Genomic DNA, 17,275 nt, shown 5'->3' with positions numbered 1-17,275 from the left:
GACGAACATTAAAAAAAAAAGTTTTAAATCTTCTGCGCAGTTGGAATGCCGAAGCTGCTTTAGTAATCGCATTATCTGTAGAAGGTTGATATGTAAAATTCAAGAGGCAAGACAAATCTGAAGACGGAGCATACATAGAGAATTTGAAATAGGTTTTTTGCAGGACCAGGCTTACAATCCATCATTTGTATGATGTCTGAGATATATATTGCGAAATAAACACAGCCGTTCATTTACCGATAATGACTCTCTTAATCCCCATAAATCGCTTTTTCCATTTTTTTATTGTTTCATAAGGTTTAGGTTCAGAAACTTTCCATCATACGGATTTATGTCATTCTCTTGAAATTACTGTTAGCCCATTATTGAAACATTTGCGATATAGTAGTAGACCATAACCAGATGCTGTAGTGTGCACATTAAAGATTTTGTAGTTTAAATTTACCACTGTACGTGCACAACATCGGCATGATAGCATACAGTTGAGAACACTATATTCAACATTATGCCGAAAAATGATTAGCTGAAGAACTAAAATTTTCAGAATCAGCAGTATAATGTGTGATTAGCATGTAGAAAATTTTCTAAAGCTATCAATGATTGCTCACCCGTTATTTTATAACGTCTTGGTTGTAGTTTCTTTTCACCAAGATGAAATTTATCAATTTCAATAATCTGCCACTTTTTCAAGCACTAAGGGGCTATGTACTAATCGCGAGAACCAATACCAGTATTTCAAAGTACAGGTTTAACTATATGTTCTGGAGTATCGCTGCTTAGCTCCTCATTGATATGCATGGAAAATAAAAATCAAGAAGGTATCTGCTCTGCGCGATCACCACGGACTATTGGCGGCGTTGGCATCAGCCGACGGTGATGTAAACGTTCTCTCAAGACTGCAAGCAAAGTTTAGGAGGATGTTAAGCTTCGCTTTGAAGTTGCATTCAACACCGCCTTTTCATTCCGCGAATTTGTGCACTGAAAGTTGGCACAGACTTCGGCAAAAGTGCTAAACGTGCTTAGTTGGTGTGATTTTTGGGGAAAGGATGGCGCAGTATTTCTCTCGCTTCTTGTTGCATAGCTACACAATCGAAGGTACGTACAAATGTCATTGATTTGAATCCCCATCTTAAAGCAGCCTCCTAGTTTACTAGCAGATGGATGCTAATGGTAACCTCAATGGTATGACACCACCCTTAACGCTGCTCAAAGAACGGTTGCGTCACAGTTTTGATCCAAAATCATGTACGCATCTTTTTTAGCCCGCTTTTTTTTTTTGGTTTGTCGGTAAAAGCGAAGGCTTTTCAACCGAACGAGCTGTTACGCTATAGCAAAATGGTCTTACGGACGCTGCTTCAAGCAGTGCTTGGGATTGTGAATTATGAACAGGAGAACGAGTGAGGAGGACGAAGAGTGCGCAAGCTGCTCGACCTCCACTTTGTCTGGTGGAGCCTGCGTTGCTGCTCCTGACCATGTATTCATGGCCTGCGGAAGTGCCCAAAAAGTGTTCATAGGCACGTACGGACGTCACATTGTGGTGGAGGTACGGGGTGACGACCCGCGGTGCTACGCGCAGCTACACATGGAACCTCGCCGGAGTCGTCGCCTTGCAGGCCTCGAACCGCTTACCAGCACCATGCAGTTTGCCAATGACACGTCAGCAACTCGCAGTGACGCGGTAATCCAGGCGGGAGACCGGCCTGCAGGCACAGTGAATGCTTCCTGGCACCACTATCAGGAATAAGGAGGAAAAAGGTGTTTTGGACACGCTAATGTTCATGTATGCCTTCAATTAAAACTATGGACTAGAACATGCTATGAACAGCTTTTGCTTTTGAAAACTAAATATGTTAGCAGACAGCAGGCTTCTTGGAGTCAGCTGGATTATTTAAGATGCATTGAGCATGGATAAGCCAACGCGAATTATATTTCTCCCAAAAATATTTGCTGGTCATCAATATCAACTACAAAAGTATAAAAAATCCCCAATGTTTACCTTGTACTCTCAGTATACTGGCTCCTTTCATTGTGCGGGCGCGCGCGCGCGCGCGTGTGTGTGTGTGTGTGTGTGTGTGTGTGTGTGTGTGTGTGTGTGTGTGTGTGTGTGTGTGTGTGTGTGTGTGTGTGTGTGTGTGTGTGTGTGTGTGTGTGTGTGTGTGTGTGTGTGTGTGTGTGTGTGTGCGTGTGTGTGTGTGTGTGTGTGTGTGTGTGTGTGTGCGCGCGTGTGTGTGTGCGCGCGTGTGTGTGTGTGTGTGTGTGTGCGCGCGTGTGTGTGTGTGTGTGTGTGTGTGTGTGTGTGTGTGTGTGTGTGTGTGTGTGTGTGTGTGTGTGTGTGTGTGTGTGTGTGTGTGTGTGTGTGTGTGTGTGTGTGTGTGTGTGTGTGTGTGTGTGTGTGTGTGTGTGTGTGTGTGTGTGTGTGTGTGTGTGTGTGTGTGTGTGTGTGTGTGTGTGCTCCAAACAACAAAGACAAAAAGACGCTCTCTGCACTGGTGATATGTTTTCAACACAATTTGTTACTAGTGGCTTAAGCAAGTATCTCTTTCTCCTACTTCCCGCTCCCCTTTTCACTATGCCTGATGGCAAACGTCTCGAATAAAAACTAAGTATCTCTGTTTGCCCTAGCCGTTGCCTAATACAAACCCTACACTTAGGCCTCGTTACATACTCCCCGTTATACTATATTAAGGGCTAAATAGTTGTGCGCTCATGTGGAGGCACTACTAGCGTTATTCTGGGTGCATTGCTGCACGTTCTGCTGACCTCTTGTCTATAAGAGACGTGCAACAATACTATATAGCTTGCTCTGAGCAAGTGAAAGTGTTCACGCCATAACTTTTCGACATCAGAGAGAAGTTATTAAATTTTGGTATAAATCTTCCAGCTTATTCATTTCAAAAAGTGTTATAACGAATAATTATTGAGCATATTAGCGTTCTCAAACACAATACGAATGCATTCTTAATGTGTGAATTCGTATAATTTATCCACTCTGAATATAAACGCGATTATTATAACGTACTTTGCCGCTTGAGTGATTATCAAATTACTTTCTGTGTGATGCATTACCTTAGGCGCGACTAGCTGATGCACAGGAACACTTAGGCAATTTTAATTTCCTTTGACGTGCCTAAAATTGCCTTCTAAAATCATTGCAGAATATATGCATATAATTTCACTCTTCTCGCATCCACTTTTAATCAATTACATTCTCAATTAGCCTGCCATTACACGTTGCACCCCCCTAGGCATTTGCGTTCAATGCCGCGTTCTTCAGCCAAATGAATTGTGTGTATCTCTTCCTGTTTTGCTTGAACCTATTGGCACCTCTTGTGCAGTGAGTACGACATCCATATTTGATATCCGTCAGGAGTGTTATTGCGGTAGGCCTGCAAATGTATTTTTTTTTATTCTACTGCTCTCTTCATGGTTGACATGGGGTATTTTGCGAAGCCCAATCCAGACTTAAAAAACGGACTGTTCTTGACTCGATGCGTATGTAAATTTATGAAAAAATACTAATGCCTTCAGTAGTAAGAGCACTATTTTTATAAGTAAATATCAAAAGTGCGGAAGTATAAATCAATTTAGTAACCCTGATGCACATGAATTCATTACCGCTATCCTAATTATCGTCAACCGTTCGTATACCAGCATATGATACGCACAGGTGCGAAAGCAGATGTTGATATACTTGATACGGATTTCAACTGACTAAAAGAAAGATCTTATAAACAGAATTTTGATACTATAATAGTAAATAAAACCATAAATACAGATAAATTTTGTAAATTGTAGTTACGCTACGTAAATATTGAAAGTGGGGCAGAAACCCTGCCTCCCAGTACCGGTCGATATTCATCCACGTTCCAATCGCTGCAGCCCGTGAGAAGGCATAGCAGCCTTGCGACAGACAGCTTTTGTAATGCGTCGGCCCTCACTCGGCTGGCTTTGTACCTTCTCGAATCCCTAAGTGAGAACCCTGCGTGTATTATGTGCAGAATGTACTTGTGGTGTATTTGTCCTTTCCGCGCGCCGTTTTCCGAGAGCTGCGACATGAAGGCAAGCCACCAGTGGTCTCCAGCTTTGCCGAACTCCATCAGCTCATTTTGACTCGCGCTAACGACAGGGCGACCAGCGAATAAATGATCGTGAATGTCAATTTAGTTTTATTATAGAAGCAGGTAGTATGCGTGTCCTCATGCTCGGAGTAGGGAAAACGTACTAGGGTTCAATCCGGCTTAACCTAGTTTACGGAGCAGAAACTCGACTAAGCATGTTAGACATGCATATATCATAGATTGACTGTTCCATAGCTGTCTGCGAACTTGAAAGGCACAAAGTTAAACCACTCATTTTAGCGCGCGTCTCGTCGAAGGCTGTCTGCTAACCTCAAGGTCACCATAGCCGTGTCTAAAACGACAACAGCGTGTCGAGGACGCATTCTGACGTATTGGTGCAGGTTCTGCTGATCTCGTGCCTACAACAGACATACTCTATTGCTTGCTCTGAGCAAGTGGAACTGTTGTTCATGCCGTAACACGAACCGTTATAACGCTTAAGTTGGGTTTTGTGTTTGCGCATTATCTTAAAAGCAAACTAAACGTTTGCCTGCATAGAGGAAAGTGAGAATTTTTGTTCAGTGTGTGCCACTGCGCATCAGTTGAGACACCTTGTGAGGTTTGCCGGCTAAAGCCTCAAGCTGAGCTCCCGAACTATGAAGCAGCTTTACGATACTCAATGACCACTGCAGTTCGACTGTCCGTTTCATTTTCCCCGTGTTGTGTGAAATGCCTCAATGCGAAGATTTGCCTGAGCTGACCTTTGGACTCAGTTTTTTTCAAGCCCACGAGAATAAAGGCTATATCTCAGAGAAATGAAGAAACGTAACACCCCAATGACAGCCCACTCATTCACTTTTCCTTCCATTTCGTTTCAGCGCAAGATTCCGCAACAGCCCAGTGAGATACCACCTCCATAATCGCTGCCTGAGACCCGTGAGATGGAATTTTATAATAATAGTTCTTTTTACATACTTGTATATTTTAGAGCTCCGTGCAAAACTCAATACAAGCTTTATAAAGTTTTGCATTGGAAATAAGAATTAAAATTTGCCCTTACAATCGTGGCGCATGTCCCGATATACAGGAAGGCAATCGTAAATGCCTTTAGTTTTACGCCTGCCCCTTTAACACTTCTTTGAAGCCCTTATTTCCCTCTATGATCTACATGAAGACAAGTTATGAGGCGTCTACTGCGCCACTGCTTTTGTCTGCTATAGCATGTAAGCGTTCTGCGTGGCTTTGTCAGAGCTACGGTAGCCGTTTAGCTGTGTTATGAATCAAGCATGAAGTGTGAAAGGGTTTGCAGGAAACGCCGCTATATGCTTTAGTTACTCTCGTCAGGCAGCATGGCGTAAACTCTGTCCATTATTTGAACCACTGTCGTACTCTGTCAGTGACTCGGGGCGGTAGAGAAGAGCGCCACCCTCAGGCGCGATCTGCAGTGCTATGTTCATCAAAGAGGTGCGTCATTGCGCAGACTAATCTGGGCGTCAGTAATAAAAGATGTTCTTCATGACCCGAACTTGTCATTTCTACTTAACAAGCTGTCTAGCTTTAGTTGTTATGCATATAAGTTGCTCCTCTAAGAAACTAGACACAGAGGTGAGCATGATGCAAGGAGGCATTCCCAAAGTATTCACAAAACCCATTATTAGGGCAATGTTGGCACTCTTGCAGTGGAAGCGGACTTGAGACCTCTATTATTAAGCGTTCTTACTCGGCCCGAAAACAGGGAATGTGCGTTCTTGAGAGGAGTGAGATCATTTTAAGAGCCGTTAAGGCTATATCCTGACATACAAAATTTTGGGAGATAAAGCTATGAATGTTCAATAACTCTAGTGCTCAAATGAAATGCAAAATATTAGTTCGGCTCGAAGTTGTTGAGTGAGAGCGCGCCATATACGCAAGGTGAAGCGCACCGAGTCAGAACTCGCGCATGGCATCATCGCTCAAAGGCAATCAGAGGTTGTCAAAAAAGGCAAAGCAGTCTTTCGCATTCTTTCATTCCTCGCCCTACTCGTCTCACCTCCCCTCCCGGGCTTTTCTTGTTCAGAAGAAAACGCCTATAGTGCCACGAAGCTTTGTTTTGGTTGTTTCATCACCTTTGACGCCACTGGGCGTAACGTCATCACTTTCTTTGTAGCGCAAGATGCGCAGAGATCTTTCTCAATAGATATGCGCACATCTTGCGCTACAGTCTATCTCGATACATATCCGGGCATCTTGCGCTCCGAGGTCTATCTCGATTGTTCGCGCCCAAGCGCGTCTGATTCTTCTCTGCTCCAGATTGCTCGAGTAGATATTGCCGGCTTTCTCTCGATGCTGCATTGCAAACTTTCAGCATGCATTGCATAGTTCAATCACCGCCGAGTATGTTTGAGCTATCGATTACTGCCGATTTAGGGCCACATCATGCGCAATAGAGAAGTGTGTACGAAGAAGTAAAAATCATGGACGCATAATCACGTCCTGGAGGTCATTTAAAAGGGGTTTACACGGTACCAAAGGAAACCCATTGAAGACACGGAAAGGGGCCAAACTGTTGCTGTGATGTGGAGAAGAAAGATGCAACATAAAGTCACCGGTTAGCTTCCGGAGCACATGAGGTACCAAAACAAGGGAATAAATATGCCCTTACTTTTAATTCAACATAAATGAGATAAGTACAGGAAGCAAAACATACCATGCCAAAAAGACTCTTCAAGATGTCCAACGCAAAGATAAGCGCGCGCCACCTAAGGTTCTAGGGCCATTTTAAAGCACTTCGTACATTCAAATTAAAGCATCGTCGTGTACATGATAACGACTGTAACTCTAAGAAAGATGAGGTGGTCATTGTATTTATTTCTTAAAATTTTAAACAGGCCGTCAAAACGTATGGTGGCGCAAGCGCTGTCCTGCTTGCTACAGGCTTTAGCCAAGGGGAACGATATAGCCTAATTAAATTGAAACAAAAAGTGAAGAAAACAACCTAAAGGGCCGTTTACATACAGCAAGGGACGTAATAATATTTCTGAGAACCTAGTTACATTTCTTAGTGTGGAAGGCTTTGTATCTTGCTTTACGCGAAATATTGAAAACTGAAGGGATTCCAGAAAGCCGGCAAGAGGGTAACATGAATAACAGCTTAAGGGGCGAGTTGGCGTTTTCTATTCATGTGATTGTGTTCGATTGCGCCGCATTTCTGGGTACTAGGGTAACGTGAGCCTGGGATACGAGTTCAAGAGTTTAAAAGATCGCTTTAAAAGATCGCAATATTTCTTTTTTTTTTTGCTTCCAATGGTGACTTGGGCATTGCTCAGAACAGCAATTCAAACCATCAAGGAACGGGTTTGATGTTCGATAGGGGAAGCCGAGCCATTGGCAGAGCTGCAAACAGCTCCAGGCAGGGCCGCGGGCTAAATAACAAGTGCGGAATCACCCGTCGACGCTTGCATGCTAATTGCTTCAAGAAAAAAACGTGGTGAATGGTTGTTGTTGTTTTTCTTTTTTTATCAAAAGGGGCTTGCGACATTGCATACAACTCTGTTGCTGAAAATGTTAGGATAAAATTGGTATGACTAGTGAAATAATTGGTTCACCAAAAAGTACTTACAAGACGATTCGCGTATCAGTGGATAGGTTGGAAATAGAAGGAGCAAAATGTGTTGCCGGTGAAAAAGCACGCTTAGGTGGACGTATTCTTTACCGCCTCTTCTATTTATTGTTTTCATCCCGGACAATGCAGAAAGAAATGAGCGGATTAGGATCGTGGCGACGGAGGGCTAACTGGTGGTTTGTCGCAAACTGGAATTGATATATGACGATGATATCATTCTTATAACATGTTTCCCAAAAAACTTCAAAATATAGTCGACATTTTCAGCACAGTGTCCGTTTGTAGAATTGTGAATTATCGTTAGAAAATTGGAATTCGTGGCTTTAACGACGAGTCCGGCACAATCAGGCTACCAAACTTAGTCATCTACAACTGACGCGCACAAGTATCTTGCTGTAGAGTAGGTGAAGGCAGTAACTACATGTGATACAATAGAAAGGATGTTATGTAGAAAGCAAGTATTTATGCATCTGACATGAAGAATGGCCCCATGCGGGAATGTAGCAGAGCCAAATAATACGGACAACCTGGAACACTGCTATGGCATCCAACTTAACGCTTTCAAACACTGTAATATTCCTGAGCCCCGTCACAACTTCTGCACTTGAACTAATTCAAAGAACAGTCGGTAGGTCTGCCTTGAGGGCATCGAGAAACAGAACTAATGAAGCAGTTCAAGCTGCGCGCTGCAGTAATTGTTCAAACAGCACCAGACAAAAAGATGCTCTATGAAGAACGGCTAAGGGAAATTAATCAAAAGCGATGGTACGTGGCTCAAAGGCTCAGGTACTTATATCAATGGAGTATAATAGGGGAGTAATTGCTCACTGACGTGCACCCAAGCGCAGCCACAAAGGAAAGCTATACAACTTTATCAGAAACTGACCGCGTAACAGGACGAATTTCTCTTTCACTACGAACTTTCTGAGAAAGTTAAAAAGCTTTCCTATGTGGGCATATGGCCGCGGTGGGGTGGATGCCAATGAGTAACTACTCCCTCATTATTAATCTGCTCCACCTTGAGGGATTCCCCTAAATATTCCACCAGCACCAATGGAGTATAGAGGGTGCTATATGCCTATCATTTTCAGAAACTAACATAGATGAGGCTTTTACGTTAGAAGACTTCATTCCACAACACGGCATTGCTGGCAGCGGAGTGCGAACAAATACACCAAAGTGCTAAATAGCAGGCTGGGTAACTAACGCATCTTTTTCACACTTTAAGTTAAGCCCATTATTGGTTTGGCCGCAAAGTCGCGGTCGTTGCGCCATTGATGGTGTATCGCCTGTAAGTTAAACATGTTATTCACGGGTCACGTTATCAGCAGTGAGGTAAAATCCACGTACGCCAGTATGTTGCAGGGATGGTAGCGGTAGCGGCAACTCATAGCGCTATGTTAAACGAGTCGATCCTAAGAAAACGCCGCTGCGCACAACTTGTTCATTTTGATTTCCTTTTCTCTTCAATTTTGTATCGGTGAAAGCACCAATTCATTTCTTTGCCTAATTAATTTGCTTCTCTATCTTATCGCAACCATCTTTGCTCTCTTTATTGCTTGACCGCCTCGGTCGCTGCCTCTGGACGGCTTTACTCTTGCGATGGCGCAGGGCTTAGACCACATTGCGGTTCACATTATAAAAATATCCGCATGACAGAAAGGGTACTACAGCGCCCTGAAACGCGCGTTGAAATAAATAGTCTACATTTCTCTCGAGTTGCTACTCTCCCCGATGGGGCTTTGCAGTTCCATTGGATGAGGGATATGCTGTTGCAGCTCGTAGCATTGCTTCCGGGCCGGCTAATTGGGTAAGCTGTTTTCCAAGACCATATAAAACTTCCTAATTTTCACTTTGCTCCTGAAGCCGATAATTAGAAAGCTACCTAAAAAGTACTACGAGTTCTAGAATTTGGGTAATGATTTCAACATACTGGAATTTCTCTTGCCTCCTTAATCAGTGTGATCCGAACCAGCAAAACCCTGGATGCCTGCCTGGCTGCGACTGCTATGCCGAGATTAATCGGCCTTCGAGAGGAACGTGTTTTGATGGACGCTTTTTGAGACCTCCGGGCTACGCCCCGCTTCCAGCAATACCTGGTAAACGACACAAGCTTCGCATTCTATTTTGAACAGCACAGGCAGGCGCTTCCGTGCTTCTACACCTCAGTATTTAAACTGTGCCGTTATTCTCGGTTCCCTAAATGCTTTGGCTTTTTGAACCGATTGTTCAGTAAAGTAGATAGCTGGGCCAGTTGGTAATATTCCGTGTTAAAACAGCGCACATAAAACAAAAAAAAAACACAGAGAGTAACGCAGACAAGAACGCTCTACTATGTGTTTTTTTCCATATATGCTTTCGTGTTTTGTGTGCACCGTTTTTAACATGGAACCGATTACTAGAGGCTGATTAAAACGCTTATCTTTCCTTAAGATAATGGCGCCCTTCTTTTCAGCAGAAATGTTTTTACGTTTAGGGAGTATTTGATCTTGCTGAATACAGAAACGTGAAACTGATACGTATAGCATGTGCTTTACGGACGCCTTAAGTGAAAAAAAATGCATTGGTAATCTTCATATAACGAAACACGATAAATTACCAGGAAGAGCGTTTTTACCACGTCATAAGGGTTAATTTCGTGATCATTTAAATTATAAAAGAGATTGCCAGATCTCAGCAAATGACATAGAAAGGCATTGCACGTCGTATGCTGCTGATCCCACATGGTGAGCAATTTGCTTTCCCTTTAAGCGCATAAAAAGCATTTCGTTTGACGTGCACACCGTATTTCAACATATCGTTCTTCCTTCCATCACCTTGGCCAATTTCCTTCCGTATGTCAGCGCTACTCGAGTTCATTTTTAATTAGGTTCTCAGGAAGATATCTTTTTAATAGTGGGAAAACATGACTCGCAAAATAACTCGACGCAAAAACTAACGTGTGGAGCCAAGTCCACTCTTTTTAACAAAAAAAAAAAAAATATTCGTCGAGTGAACTTCTCCCATGTGGATGCCAGAATAAAAACGGCGAAAATGCCGTGAATTTTCTGAATTGTGGTTGGTACGGCCAAAAGCACATTCATGAGGTACCACAGCCTCGACATGAGAAAAACGTTAGAAACGCGTAAAAACTTTGATAGTTGCCTTCTTTGCCACGGGTCCGCTTTTTCTATTGCTCTGGACGTTTGTTTTTTTTTGTTTTTTTTTGTTTTTTTTTTCAACCAGTGCATATTGCCAGATATTGCATATTGTCCTGGTAAAAATCTAAAGGCACGCCTTGATATCGCACTTTTTTCCCAGTTGATCCAGAGCTTTTTTCCCAGCTGATCTTATACCCGGTTTGATCACAAAATGTCTGAACGACGCTCAAGACTTCACAGATGCTCTTTCTGGATATGATGCGAGCAGCGGATACGGTATCGGCGCTGTGCTCGCCCAACGTCACCAAGGTCAAGGCTGTGTAATTGCATATGCCAGCCGCCTTCTTTCCACTGCCGAGCGCAATTATTCCATTTCAGAGCGCGAGTGCCTAGCTCCTATTTGGGCTGTGTCTAAATTTCGACCCTACCTGTTTGGCCGTCCTTTCTCGGTTGTGACCTGATCACCACGCTCTTTGTTGGCTTTCTTCACTGAAGCACCCTACAAGCCGGCTTGGTCGTAGGGCATGCGCCTTCAAGAGTATCTTTACACCGTTGTCTACAAGTCAGGGCGTCTACATCAAGACGCCGACTGCCTGTCTCGTCACCCTGTGGAGCCACCAGATCTTGCAGACAGTGACCTCAGCCCTTGCTTATTCGCTATCTCTGATCTGCTTAATATCGCGGACGAGCAGCGGCAAGACTCCACCTTGCGTCCCCTAATCGATCGCCTCAGTGGTGCCACCTCAGACCCTACACTTCAATTCTTTGTTTCTTCGCTATGACATCCTGTATAGCCGCAACTTTCGCCCTGATGGACCTCCACTCCTGCTCGTCGTTCCCCACCGTCTCCGCTCCTCTGTCCTCAAAGAACTACATGACCTACCCACCGCGGATCACCTCGTCTCACGAACGTACAATCGGGTCCGACGCCGCTTCTTTTGGCCCGGTCTATATCGCAGTGTTCGCCGTTACGTTGACAGCTGCGACCTCTGTCAACGCAGAAAGTGCCGCCGGTCTTCTGCAGCCTATCGACGTACCCCTCGACCCCTTCTATCTTGTCAGACTAGACCTCCTCGGACCTTTTCCAAAGTCCAGTTCCGGCAACCGCTGGATTGCTGTTGCGATCGACTACGCCACCCGATATGATATCACGCGTGCATTACCAACCAGTTGTGCCACCGATGTCGCCGATTTCCTGCTTCAAAATGTCATCCTTCACCACAGTGCTCCACGCCAATTGCTGACGGACCGCGGCCGCTACTTTTTGTCTCGGGTAGTTGAAGACATAATCCGGTCCTGCTCCACGCAACATAGGCTCACACAGCGTACCATCCTCAAACGACCGGGCTTACCGAGTGGCTGAACAGGACTCTCACTGACATACTATTTATGTACGTCACCCCCGACCATCATGATTGTGACATTGCCTTGCCCTATGTAACATTTGCCTACAATTTGTCGCGGCATGAAACCACAGGCTATCCGCCATTCTATCTTCTATTTGGTCGACATCCTGCATTGCCAATGGATACACTGCTGCCGCCATCTTTGGAGTTGACCACGGAGTACGCACGTGACGTCATAACCCAAGCAACTATGGCCCGCAAATTTGCCCGCAACCGTCTCACCGCCTCTCAGACCTACCAAAAGTCTGCTTACGACCGCCGGCAGGATCACTTGTTCTCGTTTGATCTCCTCTTTGGCGTGTCGGTCTTTCTGAGAAGCTCCTTCGCCAGTGCAACGGCCCTTCTCGTGTGCTCCGTCAGATGACCGACGTGACATATGAGGTTGCCCCTCTTGATCCTCCGACATCATCCACCCGCCCTGCCGCCGACGTTGTTCACGTAGTTCGCCTCAAGCCGTACCATGAACCTGACCCGTCTCCTACTTAGCACCGGGACGGTGCTTTCGCCACCGGGAGTTACGTAAAGGGACGACGACGAGAAAGTACTGTGCTCGCATGTGGAAGGTGGAGAACGACGAAGTATGTGTGATTCGTGCTAGGCGCCGCTGGCATGAAGTTGTTCGTCTAGTCAGCTACCCCTTTGTAAATATCTCTAAATACATCCGTGTATCTACGTTACATTATCTGTATCCTTATTCAGAAAGAGGCGATAAGCTACTATTACCGCCTTCTCGCTCTCAGCCCTCTGACGTTCAAAGTAGTTTACCTGAACCACTGCACTATGCTTGAACGTCATACATTAGAGATGCACAGCTTGGCTGCAGAAAGTTTCTGACATTGGTCAGTAGGCAGCCGATATACAAAGCGTTCAGGTCGCCACACAACTACAGAGGTGGCTCCCCCGCCTGACGTGTATGAGCCGAAAAGGCTGGCCTCCGCTTCAAAGTTGAACATCAGATACCCGATGTCTTCGGCAACGACTCAACACAGCCACCACCTCGACGCTTTCCTCGTGCTGTCGTTTCGCTGCCCAGGCCGCGGTTTCTTGGCTGGCGGCATGGCAACAGGACTGAGTTGCTTATAACTGAAATTCTGCACAGTTGCAGAAACATCGGCTGCAACTTTTGACGCTACCTTTGAAGTACTATCGTTGTCTTGTGACGGAACCTGCAAGGCACGCCGAGTTCCATTCTCTTCACTCGGGAACGTCGCTGTCTGCTTTGTTAGAACCGTCATGCAAGACGCGTCCTGTTTAGTTGACTGTCCTGTAGTGCCAGCAGCCTCCTCTGCATCCGCCTCATCCATTAATAACCCGAACAGGTCTTCCCTACTGAAAAAATTGTACGAGGCAATAACCTCTTATTCTCTCGCTCACTCACACTAACTCAATCTCACTCAATTCGCATAAGAAATAACATACATTTCACATATAATTGCAGGTCTCATAGTTTCTTGTACATTGTCATAAATTATGTACGATATGATAATGATGTGCACCGTATGAGAGTCTATGCGATTAGATGAGATTTTATGAAGTTATTGCCCCGTAGAACTTTTGGTTTTTCAGTATGGTGGTCCCTGGTCCAGCAATGCTAGCGTAGATGTGAGCCCACTGGCTGCTTTCATACCCGAACCGTGGAGAGGTTCCGCAGCGTGGAAACCGCCACTCAGTGCAGACCCCTACTGCTACAGCGGAGGCCCAACGGAGGCCTATCAGGCACGAGAACAGCGAGCTCACCAGCTTCCCGCTCCACTACCTTATACTGTGTACCTCTCGTGTCCTTGTCCGTCTCGCGCTGTCTTCTTGTAAATCATGTCGACACAACTGGCCCAGAACTCCCCTTTACTCAAACTCCCCACGTTTGTTTATCTGATGTGGCGGGTCATCGAATTTCATACCACTTTCATCTTCAAGGTGACCAACCAGGTAGTAGAATCATTTTTCGTCATTTCGTGTACTCGCCAGCACTCCCGGGCAACTTCCGAAACTTTTCCGTGCGGTGCGATATCAGCATGCACATCCTCGTCGGGCACGCGATCACGTTAGTAAATGCACAGCGCAGAGGATGTATGTCGACGGGTGCTGATAGAAACGGGTGAAAGCTGTCTTCCTATTTCCTTTGACCTGTTACCTTTGCATGGTGCTGGCAATTCTCAGGTGCATTGTGGAAAGCTTGAAATATAAGGCGGAAAATTCCAGCCTACAAAGTGAACTTCTTGACTGAATTAGTTTCAAAACAGTATTGTGTCACAGCGCTGACAGACAAAAACAAAAGAATTAGAGACACACACAAATGCGCAGTTGTATGTTTCTTTTTTGACACCAGGCAGCTTATTACCAAACCATATCTCGTAGGAGCACTCGAGCAGACGACGCTCTGACGCGTGATGATGATGATGATGATTCCTCTGAGCAATGCCACCTGGCGACAAATTGTGGATATATTGTCTGAACGAATAATAATGAATTTAAAGGCCCCTGTTCCAGTCGCTTTTGTGGCGCACTGAATAGACACCGTCCACCTCTGCACTGATGCCACTGAAACATCTGTTCGACTTCTGTGTCGTGATTCTTTTTTGCAGATTTTTTTTCACTTGCCTTCACCGTAATTATCCCCTGCCTTCAGTGAGTGTATGTTACCTTTAGTTGCGTCCACTGACACATTTCAGTAACAATCGGTATGATAACGGTCACACTAAACAATCACCTTCTCCATAATTATTTCCTGCCTTCAGTAAGTGCATCTTACCTTTAGGTTGCGCTCATAGACATCAATCAGAAAAGCTGTACAATGGCGTGTTGTGCAGACAACAGCGTTAACAAATACAGACAGAATAATATATTATTACGTTAAACATTAGTTATTAATAACAATGATTATTTTATTGAAATGTTAATTAGGCATCAGCTCCTAATAGTCCGATTTCAATTTCTGTAAGACGCCCCGCCCCGCCCCTTAAACCACCATATTTTCCCTCTGGATGGCCGCAGAACGACTACTGTGAGCCTGTGGAACTTTCTAAGACCTAATAAGTATCGAACAAAAGCCAAAATATCCACTGCCGAATATCTATTGGTTGTATGACTAATTTCAGAGAGGGGGGGATGACCGGAGGTATGAATACTGGAAATTTCAAGCTAGACACAGCGAAAAAAGTTTGCCGTTGTTGTTTTGTGGGGTTTCCATAGCTTTTCTGAGGAGGAATAACAGCGGATCCTTACGAGCATGTCGTCTCTTCAAGCCAACACATTTCAGACAGCAGATAAGAGCCATCGAAAGCATAGGACATCATAATTTGCAATAATATTCAAAGTACTGGTAATATTGATTCATTATTTTCTGTGTTCTTGACAGGTATCATATTCCTTGGGCGGTAGGGGCTGCCCAGTGCCGAGAAGAGGAGCATCGCCGAGAGTTATATGAAGAACGCATCAAACCTGGTGCTCAGGCTCCCAGTCTACAGCGCTCGTCTGAACAGTAGGAACAAGATACCAGAAGCTACTGCCTAAATCAGCTGATGCTGCACACAACGTACAGATAATTAAAGAAAAATGTTCCCTCGCCCGTAATCAAGATTAGATGTAAGCATGAAATCATTGCGGGCATAGAACGTTGTCGGCAGCCGCGATGAGTCTTCTGGTGTTGCGTATAACTCGCAAAGCCATCGCTTTCCCCAAGACGCTTCCTTCACCTCTTTCCATTAGGCACCACTTCTCGGTTTCGGCAGCTGTGACAGTGACAGCATCGGGAAGAAGGAAAATAATACCAAAAATACATGTGGATGAGTAAGATACTGCATCTTCTCGGCAATGGCAGGCTCAAACCAAATAAAAATGAAAGAATAGGACTAAAGTAAGCAAAAGTTAAATTTGATGGAAGAAGCCAGTCGAAAAGAAAAGTGGGCACAGTAACACAAATCTTCCCAAGGTGATCAACGAGCACAGATGGGTGACAGTTCATCGCAAAGCTGATTTATTGGTTGGTTGGTTCACAGGAAGGGAAAGGCGCAGTATCTGTCACACTTGCTCTGTGGACACCTGAACCGCACCGTAAGGGAAGGGAGGAAGGTGGGACTGAAACGGGAAAGAGAGAAAGGGGAGCCGTAGTGGAGGGCTACGGAGTAACTTCGACCACCTGGGGACCTTTAACGTGCGCTGACATCGCACAGCACACGGACGCCACTTCGTTTCGCCTCCATCGAAACGCAGCCGCCGAGGTCGGGTTCGAACCCGAGAACTCCGGCACAGTAGTCGGGCGTCTTACCACTGCGCCACCCCGGCGGGGTGATTTATTGGTAAAAGATGTTTTATTGGTGATGCCAAAATAAAAGCAAACGTTTATGAGAATGAAGAAAAAAATTACCGACGATTACGTTACTTCCTAATGCGAAATTCAAGCGCAGCAAATAAGCTGTTTCACCTTTTCGATAGATTGAGGCAAAGAAATCGAGCAACACATGTATGCGCTATCACAGAATTTTTTTTTATTTTTCACACGTATTCCTTTAACAAAGACTCCACTAACAGTTCTTGACAGTCATGAAGGAAGCTTTGTGGTCGGAGAAATAGACTGATATATGTTCGACTTGGTACACCAATGCTTGATTCTCAAAGACGAGATCTATACAAGTGCCTCGCGAGGTTGTCACAGCCGTGGGACGCGTTACGAGCGAGAGGAACGGGATACGAAGAGGCGTCCGTGTGCTGTGCGATGTCAGCGCACGTTAAAGATCCCCAGGTGGTCGAAATTGCTCCGTAGCCCTCCACTATGACTCCTCTTTCTCTCTTTCCACTTTCACTCTCGCCTTCCTCCCTTCCCTTACGGCTTGGTTGCGGTGTCCACAGAAAACAAGTGAGACAGTTACCGCGCCTTTCCCTTCCTATAAAAAATAAATCCGTTTTTCTACGCGGTCATGCCCCGCCGGGGTGGTACAGTGGTAAGACGCCCGACTACTGTCCGGAATACCCGGGTTCGAACCCGACCTCGGCGGCTGCGTTTCGATGGAGGCGAAACGAAGAGGCGTCCGTGTGCTGTGCGATGTCAGCGCACGTTAAAGATCCCCAAGTGGT

General features: G+C 45.1%; 1 long non-coding RNA gene across 7 annotated transcripts in view; it reads left to right on the top strand.

The window, feature by feature from the left end:
* Window positions 1–850: 850 nt before the first annotated feature.
* The window catches only part of LOC146178733 (uncharacterized), a 28,464-nt gene continuing 12,039 nt past the window's right edge, over window positions 851–17,275 (top strand). The window contains exons 1-4 of one of the 7 annotated variants that reach the window (XR_014700640.1): window positions 851–1,095; window positions 4,937–4,958; window positions 9,620–9,758; window positions 15,561–16,243. This is a non-coding gene — a long non-coding RNA (uncharacterized LOC146178733). Of the gene's footprint in view, window positions 1,096–3,205; window positions 3,381–4,936; window positions 4,995–9,619; window positions 9,759–15,560; window positions 16,244–17,275 lie in introns of those variants that run through there. The other 6 variants (XR_014700642.1, XR_014700638.1, XR_014700639.1 and 3 more) reach the window with 6 other exon arrangements.

This window comes from Amblyomma maculatum, chromosome 9 (genome assembly GCF_055883805.1).
Source record: "Amblyomma maculatum isolate TAMU_Amacu chromosome 9, ASM5588380v1, whole genome shotgun sequence".
NCBI lineage: Eukaryota > Metazoa > Arthropoda > Arachnida > Ixodida > Ixodidae > Amblyomma > Amblyomma maculatum.
Note: the sequence above shows the minus strand (reverse complement) of the source record. Positions and strands in the feature narration are given on the sequence as shown.